The sequence below is a fragment of the Vicugna pacos genome, chromosome 27, assembly GCF_048564905.1.
Source record: "Vicugna pacos chromosome 27, VicPac4, whole genome shotgun sequence".
Classification (NCBI taxonomy): domain Eukaryota; kingdom Metazoa; phylum Chordata; class Mammalia; order Artiodactyla; family Camelidae; genus Vicugna; species Vicugna pacos.
This window is the reverse complement of record NC_133013.1, coordinates 26,096,858-26,109,786: the sequence shown is the minus strand read 5'-3', so window position 1 is coordinate 26,109,786 and position 12,929 is coordinate 26,096,858. Positions and strand designations below refer to the sequence as shown.

Sequence of the window (12,929 nt, the reverse complement as noted above, 5' to 3'; positions counted from 1 at the left end):
CTCACTATGTCTGGGCCTCTGGGTTGCACACCCATGGCCTGGCATCTGCAATCTGCTTCACTGACAGCCTTTTGCTTCTAGTGCTGTTAGATCAAATTTCTGCATCGTGGAAGAGAAGAGAACCCAGAACTCGCCCTTGTCAAGTCCTAGGGGAAGACAGACTCTCACAGCCTGGCTTCCCAACAGCACAGACGGGATAAAGTCTGGGGCCATGGAGGGCCACAGCCAGGAGGTGCTCTGGATCTCAGGAGGCGGCGGCCTGTAGGAGTCTGAGGGGGGTTTCTGGAGGAAGAGGGAACCCTGGCCCTGAAAGGGCCAGCTGAGGGTAGCAGGCCTTGAGAAAGAGAGATGCAGAGGGGACAGAGGTGACCTGAAGACAGCGACTAAGAGAATACTTAATGCTAAGGGAACCTTGACCTCTGGGTCCACAGGGAACTGGCAGGAGGAATCCCCTCATCTGAAGGTACAGGCAGCACAGTCAGACCCAGCCCTGCTGGGAGACCAAGGAATGTGAATTCAGCATCTCCGCCTGAGAACACCGGGCAGAACCTCACCCTAGGGTCTGGCCAGTGGGACCCGGGGCCAGAAAGCACGTGCGCCGTTTCACGTCTCCATACTTCTCACCCTGCACCTGGTGCCTCTCTGTGGGGCTCTCAGGAAGCTGACCTACCAATTCCTTGCCCTCAAGCTGAGGACTTGAGGAAGCAACCATGAACTCAGGACACCCCGACCTTTACCTGCAGGCCTGGCTCTGCCACCTGTCCCTTTACGTGCGTTTCTTCCACTCCTCTCTCTCTTCTCCCATCCACAGACCCCGTGCTCTGTGCTCTCAGAGAACTCAGGGACCGTGGCCTTCCAGGCCGACTGGCTGATGTCATTCCATTCAGCCTCCAGGAGAAATCTGCTCCCGTGCAACTTAGGAGCCCCCTGCTCCTTCGGCTAACTGCTCTGAAATGCCCTCCTCCGCTCACCTGCCCTTCCCTCCTTCACACCCCGCCCCCAGCCAGGTGACGGAGGTCAGAGAGACACAAACAACCCACGGTTTCCAATTAATTTTTAATTGCAACTTGAAATTCTTAATTGCAGCTGAAATGCTATCACTGGTGGAAGTGTGATGGTGGGGATGGGAGTGGGGGTGACCCAATTATTGATGGTCGGCCCCTGCTGGACCGGGCACTGAGCCAGCAGAGGAGGGGGCCGGAGGGCAGCCTGAGCCTGGCTGGGCGCTCCCGCCAGTTATCTGAGGATGGCGCGGCAGAGCCGCTCGGCCTCGGGCCCCGGGCCTGCCGCCTCGTTGGCAGGGCCCTGCACATCGGCCTGCCTGTGGGCAGGGTGAGATGAGAAGTCCCATTTGTCAGTCTCTCATTACGGCTGTAGAGGGTCCTGACAGCACAGTGCGGCAGACTCCATCTGGCCAGTTAGAGCCTTCTATTGGAGTGGGCCCCGGAGCGGGAGCTTTCTGGGGTGGAAGGTCTCTGGGGGCCCTCCCAGGAGACTAGGGCGGTTTCCAGGGAGGCGCAGGCCCAGGAGGCGCAGGCGACTAGTCAGGGAGCGGGGAGGGTGGACACAGAGCAGCGTGGAAGCGGGCTGACCAACTGTCCCGCTTTGTCTGAAACGGAGGGACTTCCCGGGTTTTAGCTCTTGCCAAGCGAAAACCCGGAGAGCCTCAGGCAACTGGTGATGAGTTGGTCACCCTGGTTGGAAGCAATTAGCACCTTTGACTCCGGGAGTTTTGGGGAGTGAGATTCCCTGGGGCTCCCTCTGAGTGGCGGGACCTCCTTACTGTCGGAGGGAGGGGCAGCCCCGTCTCCCACGCTGGCCCCTTGACCTCCAGGGACCAACACTGTGACCCGCAGGGGCTGTTGGCGCCAGCTGTATCCTTGGCTAGACTCACTGGTTCATGCTGCCCAGCCGCCTATACCTCATCCACTCGGACGGTGAGACAGGAGCTCTGGGCCCCCTGCTCCACAGGCAGCTCGACGTTTGATCTGGAGTAAGGCATTTGCCTGATCGGAGCCTCAGTTTCCCCATCTGCCTTTCCCCTTTCCCAGGAGTAGCCTGGACCAGATAGGGGTATGGCTGGGCGGAGGAGCTCCAGGCCAGGAGCGGATCAGGGCTGGACAGCGTGGGCCTCTGCAGCCTGTCCTGCAGGAGGAGCTAGAGTGCCGGAGAGATTGCCCAGCTTGTGTTGGGGGAGAGGGGGGCGTCCAGGGAAGGGCCTGGGCTTCCAGGTCTGCCTGCATCTCTGCTTGCCTGCCCCCACCCCCAGGGCTGCATGTGCAAACTCTTCAGCGAAGGCAGCTGGTCCTCTTCAGGAGCTATTACCTGAGACCTGACAGCTAATGACAACAGAAAGCCTGCAAGTTGGCTTCCATCCCTGGGCTTGCCTGGAAGCCTGCTTGGGGCTGCCAGGCAGGGGTAGGGGCTGGGTGGGGTGGGAGCGGAGACCGGCTGCAGTGGGCTGAAGAAGGGCTGGGCTAGGGGTCGCGGCTGGGGCAGGGGCAGGGGCAGGGGCTAGAGCGGTGGGAGCACTAGGGAGGATGGACTTCTTTAGAGAGTTGGGAAGGATCCCCTAGGCAAGCTCTGTCTAGTGACCCAACTCCGCCCCGATTCACTCACTGGTTCATTCACTCAGTCATTCAACAGAGGCTTCCTGAGCAGCTACCACATGCGGGCCCCATTCTGGGCACTGGGGGATCTCAGGAAGGAAACAGACCAAGACAGAATACCTGTTTTAGGAGTACCCTTTCTCCAGGTCAAAGTCTCCCCTGTAGTGTGGTTCCCAGATCTCCCTGGCCAGGCCTCCTCCCCGGCAGCATCCCGAATTCTCCACCTCCAGTCTAGGTCTGCAGTCAGGCAGATGCAGTGGCCTGGGGTTCCGATCCAGCTGAGGACCCAAGAAGCTCTGGAGCCTGTGGAGGAGACAGGGCCACCTGTCACTTGATGTCATTCCCTCAGTCTCCTTGATGCTGAATGAGGCCAGTGTGGCCAAAGCTGCTTCGCCCTTAGCAGTAGCCCCCACCCCAGGGCTTACCAGGCACCCCAAATGCCCAGGAACTCCTCCAGGATGCCCCAAGCTCCACACTCCATACATCAACACTGACCTGTCCTGGTCCCTTCCCTTTAGGCTTCCCTGGGAGTCCATGGGGCTCAAGGGATTGATGAAACAATCAAACACACATTCATGATGTGGTCCTCAACCACACATTCTGTACCTTCACGTGCCTCCAAAGCCCTGCCCTTGGGAAGCCCAGGGGCCAGTGGGGAGAGGGGCTGGGGTCCTCACAACAGCACTGTTTGAACATTGCACCTGGGTAACGTTGAACCCCTATGATATGCTGGGGGCAATGCTTGGCGCTTTACATAGATTATCTATTTACTGCTCATGAGAACTCTATGGAGTAGGTACTATCCTATGCCCACTTTACAGATGAGGACACTGAGGTGCAGGGAGGCTCCCCTAACTTGCCCATGATCATCTCAATACGGGTGGGGAGCTTGCACACAAGCCAAGGGGTCTTACCGCTGAGCCCATGCCCCTAAGGCCCACACTGTGCTCTCCTGAGAGGCAAATAGGAAACAGCAGGGCGGGATGCGACAGGCCAGGAAGAAAGCCCCTCCAGCACAGAGGGCAAGGTACCTGTGGGCGGGGTACTGATCGCGGCACACGCTGAGCAGACCCCACCCCTGACCTGCTCCCAGTGCAGGGCCCTGCACAGCCTCTGCCCTCTCAGAAGGCTGACCGAATGGAGACGATGCGGGTTTGCCGCTGGCCCCCCCAGGATGTGTAGTTTGCTCAGAGATGAAGAGCAAAGGCATTACGAGGAGGGGGAACAGCTGGAGGCAAGGCCTGGGGTGAGGGTGACTTGTGGGGCATTCCTGGAGAGAAAGGGAATCCCTGACTTGGTAGGGGAGGGCTGCTGAGGACCCACAGACCAGTGTCAAATTGAACTGGTCTGGCTGAGGCAAAGGGAGATGCTGACAGTCATGCCAATAAGTCCGCCAGGGGTGACCTCTGCTTCGGCCTAACTTTGGCCCACAGACTGAGAATCCTTAGTCTAGAAGGGCCTCTGCAGATCAGACGGCCCAATACCCCTTGCGCTGGTGGTAACTAGGAGGTCCGGGCAGGGAAGGGCAGCACACTGGCCTCCCCACCTCCCTCTGCTGGTGTGTGGCCCTCCCAGGAGAACAGCCAGCCGGAAATATTGTCTGATGTTTCCAACCATCCAGGAAGAACCCTGAAAAGACAGTTTATCGAGAGAGGCATAAATGAAGGCCTAGAAAGGGCAGAGGCTGACCTCCTGGTCCCTGGCCGTCTGCTTCCGCCCCTCGCAGGCCAGATTCTTTCCCGGTCCACACCTTTGCTCAGAGCCCTCTCCTTTCTCTCTCCAAATTTCCTTTGTATTTGACCTTTATCTGAGGTTGAACTAGCTCCAGGCTCTCCTTCCTCCAAGAATTCTCCCAAGATCACCCCTACCTGCCAACCTCATTCTTCCGGAGTGACTCTCAGCCTGAGTCCGTTCTGATGAAATTAAGGGGACCGTGTGAAATTGGGATTTCTTCCTCTGTCCTTCCATAGGCCTGTGCTCCTCCCCTTTCATGTCCTGAGCTCCCCAAGGTGATGTGCCCATGACAGGCTGCTCTTGAATCCTTCCCCCACCCCCACCCCCACCCGCCAACCCATCCAAGAGCAAGCATCCTGGAAGGAAGTCTACCAAGCTGGCCTCCAGGGAAGCCAAAGCAGGGCCCCTGCACTCCATTCTGCCTGCCCTCGTCACCTGCATGGCGGAGAGATGGCTGCTGCTCCTCTAGTGGGACGACCAGGCTTTAGGCACAAGATTTAGGTGCCCCTTAACTTCCGTGACTTCATTCACCCTCCAGACCAGCCTCCTACCCTGTCCTTCACGGATCATCTCAGCTTCAGACAAGCACATGTGGTAATTAGGCCCGAGGCTTTAACACACCCCTACCAGGGCTCATCCAGCTTCTCTCCCATGCCTCCAGGGACAAGCTGCTCACTACCTGTAGCATCACTCCACATCCTGCTGGGGGTGCTGGTTCGAATCTGCGTCTCTTTAAGTTAGCAGGGCCTGGTGCCAGAGGTCCTGACACCAGGCCCAGAGATGGGTGAGCAGAACAGAGTGGACAGCTCATCCTTGGCCACCTGGGCATGGGAACAGCCTTTGCTCTCCACCCTGGATGCTGATTCTTTTGTCTGGGGCCGCACCGCATGGCCTGCCTGCCCTCCCTCCCTCTGCGCGGTTCTCTCCTCCTCCTTCTCCCCCGCTCCTGCCCCCACTTCCTTGTATCTCAGGATTGCATGAGTCACTCCACTTTGAGCTGCCAGATGTCGAATGCAGTCGGGCTCAGAGTGGAAGCCAATTTTTTCCCCTTTACTCAAAGAGAGTTCAGGGCTGATGGAAGCCCCCAGCCTTGTCATCCTGGATTTTTCAGGAGGGCGGGGATGGCTGTGCCAGCTAGCGCCACACCTCCTGGGTTCTGGCCACCGCCTCTCCATTCCCAGGCTGGGAAGCCACCTGTCCTCCCCCTGGCCCCGGGCAGGGGGCCAGGCCAGCTCTGGGCTGTCCAGGGCACGTTCAGAGTTGGCACCATCCCCCAGCCCCTCGGCATGGCGGGTCTGAGAGGAGCCAGGCCCGGGGCCCATCCCCGCTCCACCCATCCAGGGAGTTTTCAGTGACAGCCTCCTGAGCACCAGCTCCACGCTGGTGCTGTGGGGGAGACAGGAGAAAACAAAGAAGGCCCTCACCTTCAAGGAATCGGGTCTGTTTAGGGAGGCCAAGTTCGTACAAACAGTGGCTCACGTTTTTCCGCCCGGATCGTGCTTCCTGCTTCGCACGATCTCACTCAGTTCTCACAGGTCTTCAACACGCTGTTATTGCCTTTACTCGACAGACAGGCAAGACGGGGCTCGGGGAGGTGAATTGACCCGTCCAAGGTCACATGGATGGCGGTGGTGGAGCTGAGCCCCACTCTGCGTCCATCGGGCCCCCAGCCTCACTATCTGTGGTCAGGCTGGAGAGGAGGCAGGGACAGCTGCTGGGAGGGGGCCCATTGTCCGCACTCCCCCCGCTGAGACTGGGCTCTGCTCCTTTGTCATGAGGCTCTATCTGTCCGGAGCAATCCTAGAGGGGCTTGGCAGGCCAGAGAGAGTGTGTCCGGGAGCATGGAAGTGGGAGTCGGAAAGGCTTCTTTAGCTTGAGTTCCTTTGAAAGCAAACTTGAAACCAGGACTTGGGTGCCTGTGGTGTATCTGGGAGGGGGTCTCAGGAAGCAGGGAGGGGGTGGGGAGAGAGGGGGAGGGGGAGAGAGAGGAGGCAGAAAAACTGACATAAAGGAGCACTAGCAGAGAAGCCAATGTTGGCAAGGGTTGGGGGGGGTCTCTACTCCCCTGGGACCTCCAGAACTGTTTGCCTAAGAGATGGAAGGCTGGAATGGTTACCCACTGGCTCCCATCCCCCATTGGGTGGTGGTGGGGTGCCCCAGAGGGGAGTTCATCCCTCTGTGCTCCTGGACCACCCTTGCTTATGAGCCCAGCAGGCTCCGATGGCTTTAGAAAGAAAGTGGAAAGACAGGCAGCAGGTGCTTGAGGTGGGCGCTCAACTGTCAGAGAACTGTCCACCCTTCAGTGTGGCTAAGCTGGAACTGTTCGGTGTGTTTGGTTTGGAGCCACCAAATTCTGGGCACTGCTGCTGCCACAGAAGGCCCTGAGTCAGTGATCCAGAGGACAAGCTTTATGGAGCAGTTCCTGGTAGGAGCCTAGCTGGGTGCCCTGGAGTGGGGACAAGGGGAAGGAGGAGGGGAAGGACAAGAGATCTATGTACTCCGAATTCATTCTGCTCTTGGTCAGCATCAGTTGCCCACACATTCCTTCTCTGCTGGCGGGCTTCTCAGCGGTGCGGATTGGGCCTGGTCTGTCCGTCGTCGGCTCCCAGCACAGGGCCTGGCACAGAGGGGCTGCCCAGGGAAGCTGCACTGAGAGAATCAGTGTGGTGATGACCCAGCCTTGCTCTTGGCTGCTGAAGGTTGACTCTGGGCCCCTGGGCTCAGCGCAGACTGCACTGGGTCTCAGGGAGCGGGAAGTGGAGGGAGAGCCATCCCTAACTGACTAAGGCCTCTGGCTCATAAAACCCTGGGCGCTCCTCCTGCCCGCCTTGCCTCTGCCACTTGATTACTTACCTCTGGAATGAAGTGGTTTCAGGCTGCCAAGCGTCTGGGGGGAAATATCCTGTGTAAGAAAGACACATTCCCTCCATAAACTTGTATCGTGTGTTTGATTGTCTCCCGTAAAGGAAGAGATGTATCTTCCAGTTTATGTTCACGACTGTGTAGCTGAAAAAAAAATCAATTCCCTCACTCTACATTTTCTCAGCCGAACTTCCCCCAGCAGTCTTTCTGCGGGCCCAGCAGCCTGCTGCCCAGAGCTCAGGGCTAGGGGTCCCTCTGCTGTATGCAGGCAACGGCCTCAGGCTGGCTAAGGGTCTGCCATAGACTGGTACCAGCAGGGATTCCCATCTCTGCCTGCCTCTCAAGCCAAGTCGGCTCCGCAAGGCAGAGGTTGGCTAGAGAATCTGGTTGGTTGTCCAGGCAAAGGGAAGGCTGCCCGGCAGGGAAACCGAGGCAGCCCCTGCCTGCGCCGGCACCCTCCCCCAGGCTCAACGCAGCCTCTGATGCAGGGCCCAGGGACTTCTCCCTTCCAGCCTCGGGTGCTTCCACCTTCTATGAGAAGTCCTCCTGATTGCATAGAATAAACAGAAATCCTCGATCTGTTGGCTTCCTTGCTGCAGCCTCCAACCGGTTTGCTTTCTGTCTGCTGTGGGGTCATTTGGCATCATGGTTGCCTGGTAATTTAGAGCAGAGCACCGCCCCCGACCCCCATCAGAACATTCTGATTCAAATCCTAGCTCCCCATGTCCTCACTGTCTCACCTTAAGTTACTTACCCTTTCAGAGTCTCAGTTTCCTCAACTGTCAAGTGAGGGATATTTTAAGGATTAAATTAGACCCCTTAATTGTAAGCCATAACCTCTTTTCCGGCTTTATTTTTCTCCATCGCACCTGCCACCATCCTATCCTTCATTTTGTGTAACATTTGTCTGGACTCACCCGATTATAAGCTCCAAGAGGGCAGAGGTGTCTGTTTCTTCCCTGCTGTGTGCCTGGCTCAGAGAGGAGGCTCCGTGAAGCCGGGCGGGAGGACTGGCCTGAGAGAGCGGGACAGGCACGCGGCCCTGAGTCTGTGCACAGTGAATGCTGGCCCTGTCCTCCAGCATCTCCAGAGTCCCTGAGCGGTAGTTTGGGTAGGGGAAGTGCCATCCAACCCTGGTCATGAAGGTTGCCTGGGAGTCTGTCACCAGCACCAGTCCGGAGCCCTTTGGGGACAGGGACCATGTTTTGCCATCCCAGGGTCTCCTGTGTCCTTGTTCATTACGGGTTCTTTTAGATCTGAGTGGCCAGAATCTTACTGCAAGAAGCCGGAGAACTGATGCCCTTGGGCTCTGATGAGGGTATTTTAGTCTAAACTGACCTGGCAGGTGCCGTGCTTCGGGCTGCCCAGGGTCTCATGGCGATCAGGCCAGGTGAACGAGGCCCAGGTGGTGCACACTCTCGCCACACCAGCTCACCCCACGACTCACACTGGCCCTGGCGATCTGCTTCTGGTCTACCAAACAACACTTCAACTACAAGGGGAGCAGTGGGGCCATCTGCTTCTATGTCTGGCAGACATGGCTTGATTTCCAGAAAGGGACCATGGGCCAGACCCAAACTCCTTGAGCCTCACTTTCAACATCTCTAGAATGGGTGTGGGCAGAGATTGTGAATTAGAAGAGAGGTCTCAGGTGGGCCGCACCCTCCCTGGCAACCCCTTGGCTTGCCCCAAGCCCCAGCAATCAATCGCTCCTCACGTACTTTTTTATCTTTCCTCAAATCCTTCCTCACCTTTTATCTTGTCTGCTCCTCATGACATATCTGTAAGAAAGCCACCAGGAATTATTATGCTCATTTTAAAGATGAAGAAACTGAGGCCAAGAGGCAAAAACCATGCCTCAAGGTCCCCAGAGGCTGATGCCAGACAGACCAGGCCTCCTGACTGCCAGAGCACCCTGGCGTCAGCTGCAGGAGCCTGGGGTCTGCCCTGCCGCCGCCTCCCCCCAGCCCGCGGGGGGAGCCCTGCCGGTCTCTTCTCCCTCTGCCTTTAATTGCTTGGAAACAGAGCTGACGGCAGTGGGAACAGCTCAGCCGCCGCTGGTCTCATGACTGGAGGCTTTTGTTTGTTCACAGAATCATATTTTTACACTCCAGCTTCTGCTAATTTATGCCGCAGACTGAGCTCTCCCTTGCTGAAGATGGAGTTTTGGGGAGCGGGGAGTCAAGTCCTGGGTTTATTTAGTCATCTTGGAGCCTATGAGAAGCCAGGAAGGGAATACATTAACAACAAAACACGTAATAATAGCTGGGCTCTGTGTTTACTTCCTGGCGGTTCCCTCCTCCAACGGCCAGCTATGCTCCCTTAGTGCATCCTTAGCGTGTCCACCGAGGGAAGCTTCTCTGGGAAAATTAAACGGCTCCTCATTTAAGATGGCGCTGCGGCCTGTGTTGGTTGCAGCGGAGCACCTGTGGGGGCTCATCCCAGCTCAGCTCCAAGGGGAGGGCCCTCCAACACACACACATACACGGAAACCACAGCCCACACAGAGGGTCTCTGTGTGACTTGAAGTTCAGGCGCAGACTTGCAACCTCCTGTGGGAGATGGGGCTCAGTTGGGAGCAATCAGGGAGGGCTTCCTAGAGGAAAGGACCTGTGGATCTGAGAATGGGAAGGGATCTGAGAAACTGAGTCTGACCCATAATGGGCCAAAGGTAGGGATGGATACAGCACCGCTTTGAAGGTAGGAAGTAGGGGAGAAGGCCAGCGAGTGGTCTGGGGACCTATTTTAGAAGCTTAAATTATTGTAAAATCCTCTTGAGATGGACTCTGTCTCTGCAAGCGAAGTTTGGGGCAAAAACATTGTGCACCTGCTATAAATAAACCAAGAGCTGGAGCTGAGAGGATGTGGGAGGAGACCCCTAGCTCCTGAAAGCCCCGGTAACATAAGAGAATTGTCTCTTAATTAGCAAATGAGCCAGAAAAGGCCTGAGCGAGGCCCGTTAAGATCAAGCTTGGGAATACAAGGTCATGGGCACACGCAGAGGGGCAGAGGTGGGAAGGGGAGAGGGAAACCCAGTGCTGGCACCTGGCAGGTCTTAACACGTTAGTTCTTGGCTCTATCTTTACCTCTTGGGGTGTCTGTGGCTTGCCTTGTCACCCACTAGGGCCACTCCTTCTGGGTACCTGAACCCAGAAATCTATAGATTCTGTCCACACATCCACCCATCCTCCCCTCACCAGTCTCCCATGCAGCATCCACGCCTCCACTCATCCTACCCAGCCAGCCACTCACGTATCCACCTACCATCCCCCACCCCCCATTCAGCCCAGCTACTTGCAGGATGGACGGAGAGGCTCCTGACCAGCAGCCTGGGTGGCAGCTGGAGGCTTCTCAAGGTGGCATTACCAAGGGCTTGGCCGCCAGCCTTGGAGCCACAGGAATCTGCTTCGGGGAGCTGGGTGCTGAGGCAATTCATCTCTCTGCGAATTTACCGAGCTCACCGGGACTGATATTTATATACACACCCTGACGCCAATTTATTAATTTATAATCAGAAATGCTACTCAAGTGGAGCGGATGTTTGCCTTGGCAGAACAGAGCCTCTCCCAGTAGGCAAGTAACATGAGAAGTCAGATTTCATAAAAAATGCTGGGCTGGCAATTCACAATGAGAAATAGAACTTCTAAGGGGTCTGGGCACTCAGAAACTCCCAGATCTGTCTTCTCTGCCTGAAGCAAGTTACGAGAGAAGGTGATCAGAAGTCCTTGGAGAACGTGAATTAGAGAGCTGGGGGGGGGGCAGGGGGAGTGCTCTGTGATTTGCTGTCTGACTGCCTGATGCCGCTGCCCCACCCCAGATCCTCATCTGTCTCAGGTACCCTCTACCCAACGGGCCAGCAAACTATAGCCTGTGGGCCAAACGCTGCCTGTTTTTGTACACGAGCTAAGAATGAATTTTACATTTCTGAATGATTAAAAATCAAAAGAATTCTTTTTTGTGACATGTGAAAATTACATGAAATTCAAATTTCAATGCCTCCAAAATAAAGTTTTAATGAAACACAGCCCACTCACTCGCTGCCCGTGGTCCGTGGCTGCTTCTGCGCTGCAGCCACAGCGCTGAGTGGGTGTGGCTGGATTGCGCCACCTGCCAAGCCTGAACTGCGGCCTGATGCTTCACAGAAAAAACTTGCAACCTCTGCTCTGGGCCAGTCTCTCACCTTTCTATGGCCTTGGTCTCTTTACTGACTTACTGTCACCCTCCGGTCCTGTTGACCTGAGATTGTTCGGAGCTCACCTGGATGTGTGGAAGCTGTCCAAGCTGACCAGTCACGCACTTCCAGGTAATCGCTTGGTTCCCATGTACGCGCTGGCGCGGCATAACCACCTTGCACGGGTATCAGCCTGGCCCCCAGCGGTGCCCATCAGCACCTCCACACACGGCCAATGCAAAACACTTGTGTTCACCTTTCTGCTCCCCAGCTTTCTGCTTGCCTATTCACCCCCAGCCTCCTACCCATCATGCCTTCACTTGCTGAGCCAGCTTTGTTTGTCCACCCACGGTGGCACCCACCTCTCCATCTCTTAAACATCTATCCATCCATCCACTCAGCCTCTGGCCTAATCAGGTGGGTGTGATGCATGCATGTGTGTGTGTGTGTGTGTGTGTGTGTGTAGGGGGTGACTTCACAACTCAGCAAACTCCCAGCTATGTTTGAGATTTTAATCAGAGGTCAAAGGCTGGTGAGAAAGTCACGGTCCCTGCAGATTGGGGTTCAGGTTGCCTGAGTTGGGTTACCTCCAGCGAGAATCTTCTCTGATTGAGAACAAACAGCACAACTTGGACCCTGCGGCCTTCCCTCCACTTCAAGGCTGTGGAGTACCGTCTTGAGTTCTTATGAGGCAGCTGTGCAGGAGAGAGAGGGAAAAAAGAAAAGAGGCGAGGGAAGGGAGAGGGAGCAGAGACAGAACAAGGGAAAGGGCGGGCTGACTGGGCGGCAGGAAGAGAGATTCACGCCCTGGGGGAAGCATTCAGATGCAGTGGCTCCCCGGCCCATTGATTCATTCTTCCACGGCTCCTTTGTCCTGGCCAGTGTGGTGTGGCCGGGCTTGTCTGGGAGTGCTCAGGGGCAGTGTGGGCACAGCTGGGCACTCAGGCAGCCAGCGCTGTGGGCACTGCCTCCCACGGTCCAGCTTGCCTAGCTGGGGACTTAGGTTTCTGCTTCCCCTGGAGGGGCTGGGGACGATCTGTGCAGGACTCAGCCTGAGTTTTAGGGCCACTCAGGATGTCAGGCCCCTCAGAGCCCACGCGGCCCGGCTCGCAGCCCCAGAGGCCAGCTCTGATCTGGCTCAGCTGGCTCCCCCTGGCCTCAGACACCAGACCCAGGGCTGGGTAGTGCAGACCACGCAGAGCAGGAGCTGAACCCCAGTGTCTGAGACCCCAGCTTTGGGCTCTGTTCCCTGCTCCAAACTGCCAGGAGGAAACAAACCTGTCTCGCCCAGCCAGCCTTCCGGAGGCCACGGGCAGAAGGGCGTAATTAAACAAAGCAGAGAATAATCTTTAAAACAAGCTGCACAATTGTTGCCTTTCCTGCTACTGGCATAGAGCTTTAAAGCTGGAGGCATCTGCCTTTGCATTTTATGGATAAAGAAGTCAGGGCTTCAGGGGACAAAGAGCTAAGTGGCATGGCCAGCACAGACCTCGAGTCCTGAACTTCTGTCTGCAGGGAGCCAGCCATGATGGTGGCTCTGATGTCAGAAAGGC

General features: G+C 56.6%; 2 long non-coding RNA genes across 7 annotated transcripts in view; both read right to left on the bottom strand.

Moving 5' to 3' along the window:
* Positions 1–1,037: 1,037 nt before the first annotated feature.
* LOC107034483 (uncharacterized) lies at positions 1,038–6,269 on the bottom strand. 5 transcript variants are annotated; one of them, XR_012064874.1, is made up of 4 exons: positions 5,768–6,269; positions 4,156–4,238; positions 2,730–2,912; positions 1,038–1,694 (listed from the first exon to the last, which is right to left on the bottom strand). It is a non-coding gene; the product is annotated as an uncharacterized lncRNA (long non-coding RNA). The 5 variants fall into 5 exon arrangements; XR_012064871.1 differs by having other exon boundaries at positions 2,730–4,238; XR_012064872.1 differs by lacking the exon at positions 5,768–6,269 and adding an exon at positions 5,023–5,664 and having other exon boundaries at positions 2,730–4,238.
* An 81-nt stretch (positions 6,270–6,350) lies between these two features.
* The window catches only part of LOC140689772 (uncharacterized), a 96,170-nt gene continuing 89,591 nt past the window's right edge, over positions 6,351–12,929 (bottom strand). For both annotated transcript variants that reach the window (XR_012064875.1, XR_012064876.1), the window contains exons 3-4: positions 7,197–7,245; positions 6,351–6,992 (exon numbers count right to left, since the gene is read on the bottom strand). This is a non-coding gene — a long non-coding RNA (uncharacterized lncRNA). The remainder of the gene's footprint in view (positions 6,993–7,196; positions 7,246–12,929) is intronic.